This window comes from Dendrobates tinctorius, unplaced genomic scaffold (assembly GCF_039654945.1).
Source record: "Dendrobates tinctorius isolate UK_male_01 unplaced genomic scaffold, ASM3965494v1 ptg000011l, whole genome shotgun sequence".
In the NCBI taxonomy this organism is placed as follows: Eukaryota; Metazoa; Chordata; class Amphibia; order Anura; family Dendrobatidae; genus Dendrobates; species Dendrobates tinctorius.
The window spans coordinates 53449298-53464462 of NW_027361679.1; the positions used below are offsets into that span (position 1 = coordinate 53449298).

The 15165-nt window shown below is 49.2% G+C and overlaps 1 long non-coding RNA gene across 1 annotated transcript; it reads left to right on the forward strand.

Annotated features, from left to right (window-relative positions):
• Window positions 1-159: 159 nt before the first annotated feature.
• On the forward strand, window positions 160-1622 carry LOC141100029 (uncharacterized). The gene is made up of 3 exons (XR_012234575.1): window positions 160-934; window positions 1006-1080; window positions 1216-1622. It is a non-coding gene; the product is annotated as an uncharacterized lncRNA (long non-coding RNA).
• Window positions 1623-15165: the final 13543 nt, after the last annotated feature.

The following is a 15165-nucleotide window of genomic DNA, read 5'->3' on the forward strand; positions in this document are numbered from 1 at the left end:
AATGCTACAAACGCATCCAACATCGGCATGATGCGTTACTTCATGACGCCCCCTTGAACGCGGTCTGCAGCATTTGTGGGCGCGTCATGAAGTAACGCATCATGCCAATTTTGGATGCGTTAGTAGCATTGTGGCCAATGGGTGCATTAAGGCCTCTTTCACACATCAGGTTTTCGCCGTCAGGCGCGATCCGGCGCTTTTGACAGAAACCGGATCCGGCGAAATGCAATGCCGGATCCGTTTTCCCCCCCATTGACTTGCATTTGCGCCGGATCGCGCCGGATGGCCATGCGTTTCATCCGGTTTTCGCCGGATCCGGCAATGTGTCGCGATCCGGCGTCTGGAAAAAACGGTGACTGTAACGTTTTTTGTCTCCGTCGAAAAAGCCGGACACGCCGGATCCGGCGCGTCCGGCTTTTTCACACAACGAAAGCCTATGAGCGCCGCAATGCGCCGGATCCGGCGAAAGCCGGATCCGTCGGCCGGATCCGGTTTTTTGGTCTGAGCATGCTCAGTAGCTCTGCCCACAAGACATATATAAAAGCAAGACAGTGGGACCCACAGCCACACCCAACATGCCACCCAAGACAGCAACCAGGCGCAGGAGAAGGCAGGAGACCACTGCAGCACCATCCGCACCACCACCACCCCAAATGGAGCAGCAAATAGAACATGCTGAGGAGGGGAGGCCAGCAGCAGATGAGAGACGGTAATTATCAAATCCCCCATTCCTCCAAACTAGGGCTATTGAATATCAAGATATTCATTGGCCCTTTGTTTCTCTTTATTCAACAGCCACCCAAGAGATGCAGCAGCAGCAGCAGCACTGGCTTCACTGGCAGCAGCTGTAACACCACCCACAGCCATGGAGTCTGGCCAGCAAGAGGACAGCACATCTTCTGGGAGCCCTCCCTCGCATCGTCAGCGTTTGACGGTAAGTTTTTATTTCCAAAATCCATCTTCTCTGTAATATATGTCTATTCATTGCCTTTTATTTAAAAACAGGAATCACAAGATGAAGAGGAGCTCCCAGAAGAAGAAGGAAGGGGTGGACAGACACTTGGAGTGGGCTCACAATTCGTAAGTTTTTTGCATCAAACGCAGAAACACAACATCACACTACACACAACACATAGAAAACAATGTTCTGCAGACCACACACAGCAAACAAATGCCTACATCCAAAGACATAACTTTTTTTGTTTTCTTCTCTAGTCTTCCCAATCTGGTGCTTGGCCAAGAGGTCCTCGCAGTGCCTCCCAGGGTCGTCGGCGACAGCAACGCGGCGGTCACCAGCGTGTAAGTATAAATATTTTTGCTTTGTTTTTTTGCACTTTTTATTTCATTTCTTTTGTGGAGGCTAATTATGTTATTTTTGTCTTTTTCTTTAACAGCCTTCACAGCGTGCTCCCGACTCTGACGGTGAGGATGGAGGGATTGATGTGGACCGCCTCATCGATCTCGTCAGAGAAAGGGAGCCGCTCTGGAATATGGCTGACCGCCGCCACGCTGACCTGATTGTTACCCGACGACTCTGGGAGGAAATCTGTTCTCTCCTTGTGGGCCGCTGGGAGGACCTCGAAGCTCGGGCCCAGATTAAAGAGCGTAAGTATATACAGTACCGGTTGCTTGATGTAAACCAGTGTTTCCCGAACTCCAGTCCTCGTGGTCCCCACGGATCATGTGTTCAGGATTTCTATTTACTATAGAAATCATGAAAACATGACCCCTGGGGACCATGAGGACTGGAGTTTGGGAAACACTGATGTTGTATACTAACCACTCCTTTCTTGTTTCAGGGAACAGAATTGTGAATCGGTGGCGGTCTGTGAGGGATCGTTTCAAGAAGGAGTTCAATAAAGAGATGCGGGCCCCGAGTGGATCTGGAGGACGCAGGAGCAAGTACAAGTACGCAGAAGCCCTGTCGTTCCTCCGGGAAACAATGGTCACCAGAAGGTAAATATTACACACCACATGTGAAAAAAAATGTTATATGTAAAAAATTTTTTCAGCCAGGGCCATACCATGTCAGTATTTTAATTGTTTTTTTTTCTCTTTATTCCACAGCACGGTGAGCAGCACTCGGGAGCCGGCACGATTGGACCCTTCTGAGGCGATCCCTGAGGAGACCGGCACCGAGGGACACTTCGACCGCCCCGGTACATCTGCACCTTCCCAGCCTTCCCACACATTCGACCCATCTGTCCCATCCACCAGCACAGGAGCATCGTGGCCGCCTACATTACATGAAGCTGCTGGTGAGGAGATCGCTTTCCCTTTACCCCACCCTTCTGCCCCTGCCACCTCTAGTACACCTGCGGGTACTGGGCGGCAGCGGCAGAGGGGTCAGGAAAAGACTTATGCGCCAGAGTTCTTGCATCTGAATGCATCTTTCCAGAACTGTCTAAAAGTCTTGTCAGAGCAAATATCCGCAGGCTATCAGCAGATCAACTCCAGCATTCTGGAGGTGAAGACACTTCTGCAAACCATGCATTCAGAAGCAAGATCTTCGCCAAACCACACCTTTTTCAGGTCTGTTGTGGAGCGCATGGAAACGCTCTCTCCTGCCCAGCAGATGCATGTAATGCATTCATGCCACGCTGCTCTCCAGCAAGTTACCTCCCAACCTCCTCCTCCTCCCACCACAGTAGTTCCTCCACCTGCACCCCCTCCAGCCACTTTCCATCCTCCCCCTCCTATTACATCTACACCCCCTCCAGCCACTTTCCATCCTCCCCCTCCTATTACATCTACACCCCCTCCAGCCACTTTCCATCCTCCCCCTCCTATTACATACCATCCACCTCCAGCCACTTTCCATCCTCCCCCTCCTATTACATACCATCCACCTCCCCAGCACCATCCACCTCCCCAGCACCATCCACCTCCCCAGCACCAGCCACCTCCCCAGCACCAGCAACCTCCCCAGCACCAGCAACCTCCCCAGCACCAGCAACCTCACCAGTACCAGCAACCTCCACAGTACCAGCAACCTCCACAGTACCTGCAAACTCCCCAGTACCAGCAACCTCCCCAGTACCAGACATCTCCCCACTTCCAGCAACCTGCCCCGTACCAGACATCTCCCCACTTCCAGCAACCTGCCCCGTACCAGACATCTCCCCACTTCCAGCAACCTGCCCCGTACCAGACATCTCCCCACTTCCAGCAACCTGCCCCGTACCAAACTCCTTCCCCATACAACTTGCCATCAACATCAACTGCTCCTACAGTCCCTGCCCAACCCTCCACTCCACCACCCACCACCTCTTCTGCTTCCCACATGTCCACCCATTCTGTAGTTTTTTCCACACCTTCACCTCTAACTGTTCCTTCCCCACCACGATCCCAGTCCTCTCTCCACACTCCCAGTGTCGAAGTGTCCCGCAGCCCCTACAGCAGTATTTCCACCACACACTACACAGAATTATAATGTGTGTATTTAAATAAAAATGACCAGTTTTATGGTTTCAGTTTTATAGTTTCAAAGTTTTATTAAACAAGTTTATTAAAATTTTAAAAAAGTTTACTAAAAAAAACATTTTTCAATAAAAGTTAAATTATTTTACACTGGTTGTCTGTCATTTCTTTCTGCGGCGAAAAAGGTTAAATACAGGGTATTTAAAAGGTGAAATGGTATTCAAAACTAGGTATATAACTGTGGGTAAATTTTAGCTTTTTGCCACAGTTGTGTTCCTGGTTGTGTTTGAAGCAAAGTATTTCACCTAAAAAGTTGTGTTTATTGTTGGTGATTTCCTAACAATGTACACAACTTTTGTTAAAAGGTGAAATACTTTGCATAAAACACAACCAGGTACACACCTGTGGCCTAAAGCTAAAAATAGAGACCATGACAAGATAGCCAACTTTGGTTGGCAAAGGTATATACTGTTGGTCCAGAAGGTACACAAGTTTGGTTAGGGCACAAATCTTTCACACTCTGTCATCCTGCCAGTGTACTCTGCCTTGAGGTGACATAAAGTATAGTGCAAAATTGTCCCTCATTACTGAAACCGTCACAGAACTTCTAGTGGTAATGTCATGGTAATCTTGCAAGGTGGTTTCTTCAGAGGTGTCCTCAATGGAAATGGGTTCCTTGCAGATAACAAAATTGTGGAGTACCACGCACGCTTTGATCACCTCGTCCACAGTTTCTGTCTTGAGGTTGATCGCAGTCAATAGGACCCGCCATTTGGCTGTCAGAATACCAAAGGTACATTCAACCATTCTTCTTGCTCTTGTGAGGCGGTAATTAAAAATGCGTTTTGGTCTTGTCAATCCTCTGCTAGAGTACGGTTTCAAAAGGTGTTCTGACAGCTGGAAGGCTTCATCCCCTACACAGACAAATGGCATAGGTGGACCAGATGTTTGCGGCAGCGGTCTAGGTGGTGGGAACTGGAAGGTGTTTCCATACAGTTTACGCCCCATGGCAGACAGTTTGAAAACTTGAGAGTCATTGGAGCGGCCATAGGCCCCAATATCAACCGCAATAAATTTGTATTCCGCGTCAGCGATGGCCATGAGGACAATTGAAAAATATTTCTTGTAATTGAAATATTCCGATCCCGATCCAGCTGGCTTTACAATGCGGATATGTTTCCCGTCCACAGCGCCCAAACAGTTTGGAAACTGACATATCTGTTGAAACTTGTCAGCAATTTCAATCCACCTCTCTGTTGTGGGCTCTGGTAAAAACTCTTCAGCTAAGGAGTCCCACAGTGCACGGCATGTGTACTTCACAATTCCAGATATGGTGGAAATCCCGAGTCTGTACTGGAAATGCAGTGACGAAAGGGATTCTCCAGTTGCAAGAAATCTGTGGGGAATTAAAAAACAATAAATTAGTTTTAAATCACAGCATTACATACCAAAACTGACCTAACACTTGGAGATACAAACTACCACCAACAAGATTGCAGTGAAAGTGTGCTCTGATGCGATCATATCCAATAAATGTGGCTTACCTTAAAGTCACCATCAGACGCTCTGCGGGTGAAACAGAGAAGCGGCAATAGGTGTCCGCTTTTCTTATGAGGTGTGCAATGCGCTCCACCAAGTAATCAAAATTCTCCATTTTCATCCTAACATATCCAAAAAATTTATCCGGGTTTCGTCGAAGGTCCATGCATAGTGTAGAATAGACCCCACGCGTCATTCTCTTGGCTGTGATGGGGTGGATCCACAAACGTTGTCTACGATGCCTGATGCGCTGCTGTCTCGCTCTCTCCTTCTCCAGAACAATCACCCTCAAATGATTCGCCTCCGCTGTAAAATCCGCCAAATTCTTCAAAATATTTCCAATCACAACATCCATCTTCGCCAGTAACTTGCTCTTCTCTCCAACCTGCACTTTCTCCTCTACAACCTGTCAAAGAAGGGCTGTAGGAACACGCTATATATAGTTTTCCAGTAGCCAATCCCGTTCGGAAGGCCACAAGGGTCAATTTTAAAAACCGGATCCGGCGTAATCCGTCGAAAAAACGGATAGAAAAACGGATGAACCGGATGAGACGGATCCGGTTTTGTCTGTCCAGAAAAAGACGGATCCGGCAGAAAACCGGATCCGTCACATCCGGTTTTCAGAAATATTTGCCGGATCCGGCGTTCCGGCACGACGCCGGATCGCGCCTGACGCCGAAAACCTGATGTGTGAAAGTAGCCTTACTCATCCGTTACAGCGTTAGTGCCGCTATGTAACAATCCCGTTGAACGCAGGGCCAGGAAGATTCAGGACAACACTACAGGGAGGAGGATAGACGACGTTAGTTGCTGCTGCTAACGGCTTACACTCACTTGTGAGAGACGCACGTGATTCTCGTGCAAGTCTCATGCGTGAAAACCTGGCACTGCCGCCAGCACTCGGACCAGAGCATGTGGCTACATGTACTTCTATGCAGCCGCACGCTCCAGTCCCAGTGCCGGCGGCAGTGCCAGGTTTTCATGCGTGAGACTCGCACAAGAATCGTCCAAGTCTCTCGCTAGTGAGTATGAGCCCTAAGGGTAGGGGAAGTAATATAAAGTGATTTTAGGTAAAACCTGTGGAGAGATCTTGGTCCAGCCCCAATCATTATATAGGGTTAAGCTGGTTTCATAGTTGTGTGGCGCCCCTGAGGCTTCAGTCGCCACAGAGGTACTGCACCTTCTCCTAAGGTGTAGTGCCCCACCATCCAGGTAAGGTGGGAACTCCTGACCACACGCCACACCTGCATTCCACACACAGGATAGTTCAGTGGGGCCACCTAACAGCTTCAGGCTGGGGGTTAGCAGAGCACCCCTCGTGGAACCCTGCTTCGTAGCACGAGATGTGCTGGGAGGCGGGTGGAGTTAGATGATACAAAAGAGAGGGAAAGTGTAGGATTTCTAGTTAGTTGGTGAGAGGAGAGAGAAGAGAGAAGATGGATGTCGGACGGACGGACGTGCTGCAGCAGGTCCCAGTGATCCGGGCTGCTGGCACGAGAGACTGATAAGATTGATAACCTGAACTTCCATAAGAGAGAGATAGAACAGATCGGAACGAAGGAGAACAGAGAGGAGGAGTGGGTTGGATAGGAACCCTGCCTATAGGTTCTCAGCGCAAAGGCCGGGGCCCGGTCCCCGAGGTTGATTGGATCTTTATATCCGGCAACAGACACCGGAGGAGTAGTGAGCTGCTAACGCCTTACTCCCACCATAGACTTGGGACACAACAGCGAAACGGATGGAGAGCCGGGACTCAGGAGAGGAGTCCCCGAAGCAGGCTCCAGCTGTCTGTCATACAAGTAAAGACTAGGAACATCTAGAGAGAGGTATTCCAGGGTAACTAAGTACTGGAGTGCTTCGCACCTAAAGGCGCATTTGAGGAGTCATTCAGTGAGGTACATATTGACGGAGTGTGGAGGGGAGAATCCTACCCGGCCTGGAGGTTGGCTGGAGCCCTGACCTGGAGAACACGGTACGGAGGCAGGCAGTTGTGTGAACTGCAAACAGTGAGTAAAGCTTTGGAACCGCATACTCTGGTGTCCTCCAGTTATTCCAGCACCGCTACATCTGGGTACCAGCATCCATACCATACTGCGCCACTCCTCATCCATTGCACCTACACTGCCCTGGGACTACAGCTCCGTCTGTGAGGAGCTACACCATCTCTGCTGCACCACACCATCAGTCCCAGAGGATCTGTACGTAGCGTTGGCTAACACCTCACTTGCCAAATACCACGGGTGGCGTCACGAACTATACCAATAAACTCTAACACCTTTAACACCACCGCCATTGATATTGGGTGCCCAGGGCCACGGACCGGGTCACCGCTGCTGTGACACATTCCCCTGACACCGGCCCGGTACCGAGTACCCCACAGCCCTGGGAGGGCGACCCACTTGCATATTTTGCAATCCGTGTGAAAATGGCTGCACACGGATTCGTTTTCGTCTCCATTGACTTTCAGTGGTGAAGGATGGGACTTGCGTGTGCATCCAATTGTCACCGTTTTCCCACAGATCCGCATGTCTGCATATTTTATCAGATGCACAAAAACGCAACTTGTTGCAGTTTTGTGTCATCTGAAAAAAACGCAGACGCAGGGCGACGCACGGATCCGCGGCTACACGTCTGGAATTAACATGGAGCTCTATGGAGCACGGATCCAGGACAACACGGATCCATGTGCTTCCGTGTGCAGGGATCCGTTTTGCGGCACTGAGCATGCTCGGAAGCGAGGGATGTGCTGCATGGGACCAGTATGCAGACATAATATAGACTATGCCCGCATGCTGCTCTGTCATGCAGTGATCTTTCCTGCCTCACTAGAAGGGCTTGTGCCCTGTGCTATGCTGTGGTAATGATAATAAAATGTATTGGGAGCATGTATGGGGGCTCCTGGTTAGGGGCTGCATGAGTGGGGCTGTGTTCACACTAGTGCAGGGGCGGACACAGACTGTAGTGGGCCCCTGTGCAAGAAATTTTTCGCCCCCCCCCCCCCCCTTCATAGGGCAACACAGTTATTTGTTATCTAATATTGAGTCTATGCAGGGCTGGATATAATATCTGTATAGAATATAATGTCCCCCCATATAGTATAATGCAGCCCCTCCATAGAATATATGGCAACCCCCTCAAAGGATATAATGCAGCCCCTTATATAGTATAATGTAGCCCCTCCATAGAATATAATGCAGCCCCCATAGAATATAATAAATATAATACAGCCCCCCTATGGAATATAATGTAGCCCCAAATAGAATATAATACAGCCCACTTCCCCATAGAATATAATGTAGCCCCCCATATTATATAACACAGCCTCCCCTTATAGAATATAATGTAAAATGTACCCCCATGGTATATAACACAGCCGCATAGTGTATAGCCCAGCAACACATAGTATACAACCCACCATGGTGTATAGGCCACCATGGTATAATACAGCCCAGCATGGTATATGGCCCCCCCAGAATGGTATAATACAACCCAGCATGGTATATAGCCCCCCAGCATGGTATAATACAGCCCAGCATGCTATATAGCCCCCCCCAGCATGGTACAATACAGCCCAGCATGGTATATAGCCCCCCAGCATGGTATAATACAGCCCAGCATGGTATATAGCCCCCCCAGCATGGTATAATACAGCCCAGCATGGTATAATACAGCCCAGCATGATATATAGCCCCCCAGCATGGTATATAGCCCCCCAGCATGGTATATAGTCCCCCAGCATGGTATAATACAGCCCAGCATGGTATAATACAACCCAGCATGGAAAGGGCAGGGTCCTCTCTCCACTCTGCATCAGTCTGTCATTGTTAGTTTGTTTACTGTAAGTGATATCTGTAATATGTATGTAACCCCTTCTCATGTACAGCACCATGGAATCAATGGTGCTATATAAATAAATAATAATAATATAGCCCCCCAGCATGGTATAATACAGCCCAGCATGGTATATAGCCCCCCCCAGCATGGTATAATACAGCCCAGCATGGTATATAGCCCTCCAGCATGGTATAATACAGCCCAGCATGGTATATAGCCCCCCAGAATGGTATAATACAGCCCAGCATGGTATAATACAGCCCAGCATGGTATATAACCCCCCAGCATGGTATAATACAGCCCAGCATGGTATAATACAGCACAGCTTGGTATAATACAGCACAGCATGGTATATAGCCCCCCCAGCATAGTATGATACAGTCCAGCATGGTATATAGCCCCCCCCAGCATGGTATAATACAGCCCAGCATGGTATATAGCCCCCCAGAATGGTATAATACAGACCAGCATGGTATATAGCCCCCCCCCAGCATGGTATAATACAGCCCAGCATGGTATATAGCCCCCCAGCATGGTATAATACAGCCCAGCATGGTACATAGCCCCCCCCCGCAGGGTATAATACAGCCCAGCATGGTATAATACAGCCCAGCATGGTATATAGCCCCCCCTAGCATGGTATAATACAGCCCAGCATGGTATAATACAGCCCAGCATGGTATATATCCCCCACCCCAGCATGGTATATAGCCCCCCCAGCATGGTATAATACAGCCCAGCATGGTATATAGCCCTCCAGCATGGTATAATACAGCCCAGCATGGTATATAGCCCCCCCAGCATGGTATAATACAGCCCAGCATGGTATAATACAGCACGGCTTGGTATATAGCCCCTCCAGCATGGTATATAGACCAGCATGGTATAATACAGCCCAGCATGGTATAATACAGCCCAGCATGGTATATAGCCCCCCCCCAGCATGGTATATAGCCCCCCCAACATGGTATAATACAGCCCAGCATGGTATATAGCCCCCCAGCATGGTATAATACAGCCCAGCATGGTATATAGCCCTCCAGCATGGTATAATACAGCCCAGCATGGTATATAGCCCCCCCCAGCATGGTATAATACAGCCCAGCATGGTATAATACAGCCCAGCATGGTATAATACAGCACAGCTTGGTATATAGCCCCTCCAGCATGGTATATAGCTCAGCATGATATAATACAGCCCAGCATGGTATAATACAGCACAGCATGGTATATAGCCCTCCAGCATGGTATAATACAGCCCAGCATGGTATAATACAGCCCAGCATGATATATGCCCCCCCCCAGCATGGTATAATACAGCACAGCTTGGTCTAATACAGCCCAGCATGGTATATAGCCCCCCCCCCAGCATGGTATAATACAGCCCAGTATGGTATAATACAGCCCAGCATGGTATATAGCCCCCCACCAGCATGGTATATAGCCCCCCAGTAAGGTATAATACAGCCCAGCATGGTATATAGCCCCCCACCAGCATGGTATATAGCCCCCCAGCATGGTATAATACAGCCCAGCATGGTATATAGCCCCCCAGCATGGTATAATACAGCCCAGCATGGTATATAGCCCCCCCAGCATGGTATAATACAGCCCAGCATGGTATATAGCGCCCCAGCATGGTATAATACAGCCCAGCATGGTATATAGCCCCCCAGCATGGTATAATACAGCCCAGCATGGTATAATACAGCCCAGCATGGTATATAGCCCCCCCAGCATGGTATAATACAGCCCAGCATGGTATATAGCCCCCCCCAGCATGGTATAATACAGCCCAGCATGGTATAATACAACACAGCTTGGTATATAGCCCCCCCCAGCATGGTATAATACAGCACAGCATGGTATATAGCCCCCCAGCATGGTATAATACAGCCCAGCATGGTATAATACAACACAGCTTGGTATATAGCCCCCACCAGCATGGTATAATACAGCACAGCTTGGTATATAGCTCCCAGCATGGTATAATACAGCCCAGCATGGTATATAGCCCCCCAGCATGGTATAATACAGCCCAGCATGGTATATAGCCCCCCAGCATGGTATAATACAGCACAGCTTGGTATATAGCCCCCAGCATGGTATAATACAGCCCAGCATGGTATATAGCCCCCCCAGCATGGTATAATACAGCCCAGCATGGTATAATACAACACAGCTTGGTATATAGCCCCCCCCAGCATGGTATAATACAGCCCAGCATGGTATATAGCCCCCCCCAGCATGGTATAATACAGCACAGCTTGGTATATAGCCCCCCCCAGCATGGTATAATACAGCACAGCTTGGTATATAGCCCCCCAGCATGGTATAATACAGCCCAGCATGGTATATAGCCCCCCCCAGCATGGTATAATACAGCACAGCTTGGTATATAGCCCCCCCAGCATGGTATAATACAGCACAGCTTGGTATATAGCCCCCCCAGCATGGTATAATACAGCCCAGCATGGTATATAGCCCCCCCAGCATGGTATAATACAGCCCAGCATGGTATATAGCCCCCCCAGCATGGTATAATACAGCCCAGCATGGTATAATACAACACAGCTTGGTATATAGCCCCCCCCCAGCATGGTATAATACAGCACAGCATGGTATATAGCCCCCCAGCATGGTATAATACAGCCCAGCATGGTATAATACAACACAGCTTGGTATATAGCCCCCCCAGCATGGTATAATACAACACAGCTTGGTATATAGCCCCCCCAGCATGGTATAATACAGCACAGCTTGGTATATAGCTCCCAGCATGGTATAATACAGCCCAGCATGGTATATAGCCCCCCAGCATGGTATAATGCAGCCCAGCATGGTATATAGCCCCCCCAGCATGGTATAATACAGCCCAGCATGGTATATAGCCCCCCAGCATGGTATAATACAGCCCAGCATGGTATATAGCCCCCCAGAATGGTATAATACAGCCCAGCATGGTATATAGCCCCCCAGCATGGTATAATACAGCCCAGCATGGTATATAGCCCCCCAGCATGGTATAATACAGCCCAGCATGGTATATAGCCCCCCCCCAGCATGGTATAATACAGCCCAGCATGGTATATAGCCCCCCAGCATGGTATAATACAGCCCAGCATGGTATATAGCCCCCCAGAATGGTATAATACAGTCCAGCATGGTATATAGCCCCCCAGCATGGTATAATACAGCCCAGCATGGTATATAGCCCCCAGCATGGTATTATACAGCCCAGCATGGTATATAGCCCCCCCAGCATGGTATAATACAGCCCAGCATGGTATATAGCCCCCCAGCATGGTATAATACAGCCCAGCATGGTATATAGCCCCTCAGCATGGTATAATACAGCCCAGCATGGTATATAGCCCCCACCAGCATGGTATAATACAGCCCAGCATGGTATATAGCCCCCACCAGCATGGTATAATACAGCCGAGCATGGTATATAGCCCCCCAGCATGGTATAATACAGCCCAGCATGGTATATAGCCCCCCAGCATGGTATAATACAGCCCAGCATGGTATATAGCCCCCCCAGCATGGTATAATACAGCCCAGCATGGTATAATACAACACAGCTTGGTATATAGCCCCCCCAGCATGGTATAATACAGCCCAGCATGGTATATAGCCCCCCCAGCATGGTATAATACAGCCCAGCATGGTATATAGCCCCCCAGCATGGTATAATACAGCCCAGCATGGTATATAGCCCCCCAGAATGGTATAATACAGCCCAGCATGGTATATAGCCCCCCAGCATGGTATAATACAGCCCAGCATGGTATATAGCCCCCCAGCATGGTATAATACAGCCCAGCAAGGTATATAGCCCCCCCAGCATGGTATAATACAGCCCAGCATGGTATATAGCCCCCCAGCATGGTATAATACAGCCCAGCATGGTATATAGCCCCCCAGAATGGTATAATACAGCCCAGCATGGTATATAGCCCCCCAGCATGGTATAATACAGCCCAGCATGGTATATAGCCCCCCCAGCATGGTATAATACAGCCCAGCATGGTATAATACAACACAGCTTGGTATATAGCCCCCCAGCATGGTATAATACAGCACAGCTTGGTATATAGCCCCCAGCATGGTATAATACAGCCCAGCATGGTATATAGCCCCCCAGCATGGTATAATACAGCCCAGCATGGTATATAGCCCCCCCCAGCATGGTATAATACAGCCCAGCATGGTATATAGCCCCCCAGCATGGTATAATACAGCCCAGCATGGTATATAGCCCCCCAGAATGGTATAATACAGCCCAGCATGGTATATAGCCCCCCAGCATGGTATAATACAGCCCAGCATGGTATATAGCCCCCCAGCATGGTATAATACAGCCCAGCATGGTATATAGCCCCCCCCAGCATGGTATGATACAGCCCAGCATGGTATATAGCTCCCCAGCATGGTATAATACAGCCCAGCATGGTATATAGCCCCCCAGAATGGTATAATACAGCCCAGCATGGTATATAGCCCCCCAGCATGGTATAATACAGCCCAGCATGGTATATAGCCCCCCAGCATGGTATAATACAGCCCAGCATGGTATATAGCCCCCCCAGCATGGTATAATACAGTCCAGCATGGTATATAGCCCCCCAGCATGGTATAATACAGCCCAGCATGGTATATAGCCCCCCAGCATGGTATATAGCCCCCCAGAATGGTATAATACAGCCCAGCATGGTATATAGCCCCCCAGAATGGTATAATACAGCCCAGCATGGTATATAGCCCCCCAGCATGGTATATAGCCCCCCAGCATGGTATAATACAGCCCAGCATGGTATATAGCCCTCCAGCATGGTATAATACAGCCCAGCATGGTATAATACAACACAGCTTGGTATATAGCCCCCCCAGCATGGTATAATACAGCACAGCTTGGTATATAGCCCCCAGCATGGTATATAGCCCCCCAGCATGGTATAATACAGCCCAGCATGGTATATAGCCCCCCCGCATGGTATATAGCCCCCCAGCATGGTATAATACAGCTCAGCATGGTATATAGCCCCCCAGCATGGTATAATACAGCCCAGCATGGTATATGGCCCCCCCCAGCATGGTATAATACAGCCCAGCATGGTATATAGCCCCCCAGCATGGTATAATACAGCCCAGCATGGTATATAGCCCCCCAGCATGGTATAATACAGCCCAGCATGGTATATAGCCCCCCAGGATGGTATAATACAGCCCAGCATGGTATATAGCCCCCCAGCATGGTATAATACAGCCCAGCATGGTATATAGCCCCCCAGCATGGTATAATACAGCCCAGCATGGTATATAGCTCCCCCAGCATGGTATAATACAGCCCAGCATGGTATATAGCCCCCCAGCATGGTATAATACAGCCCAGCATGGTATATAGCCCCCCAGCATGGTATAATACAGCCCAGCATGGTATATAGCCCCCACCAGCATGGTATAATACAGCCCAGCATGGTATATAGCCCCCCAGCATGGTATAATACAGCCCAGCATGGTATAATACAACACAGCTTGGTATATAACCCCCCCAGCATGGTATAATACAGCCCAGCATGGTATATAGCCCCCCAGCATGGTATAATACAGCCCAGCATGGTATATAGCCCCCCAGCATGGTATAATACAGCCCAGCATGGTATATAGCCCCCACCAGCATGGTATAATACAGCCCAGCATGGTATATAGCCCCCCAGCATGGTATAATACAGCCCAGCATGGTATATAGCCCCCCAGCATGGTATAATACAGCCCAGCATGGTATAATACAACACAGCTTGGTATATAGCCCCCACCAGCATGGTATAATACAGCCCAGCATGGTATATAGCCCCCCAGCATGGTATGATACAGCCCAGCATGGTATATAGCCCCCCAGCATGGTATAATACAGCCCAGCTAGGTATATAGCCCCCCAGCTTGGTATATAGCCCCCCAGCATGGTATAATACAGCCCAGCATGGTATAATACAACACAGCTTGGTATATAGCCCCCCCCCAGCATGGTATGATACAGCCCAGCATGGTATATAGCCCCCCAGCATGGTATGATACAGCCCAGCATGGTATATAGCCCCCCAGCATGGTATAATACAGCCCAGCTTGGTATATAGCCCCCCAGCTTGGTATAATACAGCCCAGCATGGTATATAGCCCCCCAGCATGGTATAATACAGCCCAGCATGGTATATAGCCCCCCAGCATGGTATAATACAGCCCAGCATGGTATATAGCCCCCCAGGATGGTATAATACAGCCCAGCATGGTATATAGCCCCCCAGCATGGTATAATACAGCCCAGCATGGTATATAGCCCCCCAGCATGGTATAATACAGCCCAGCATG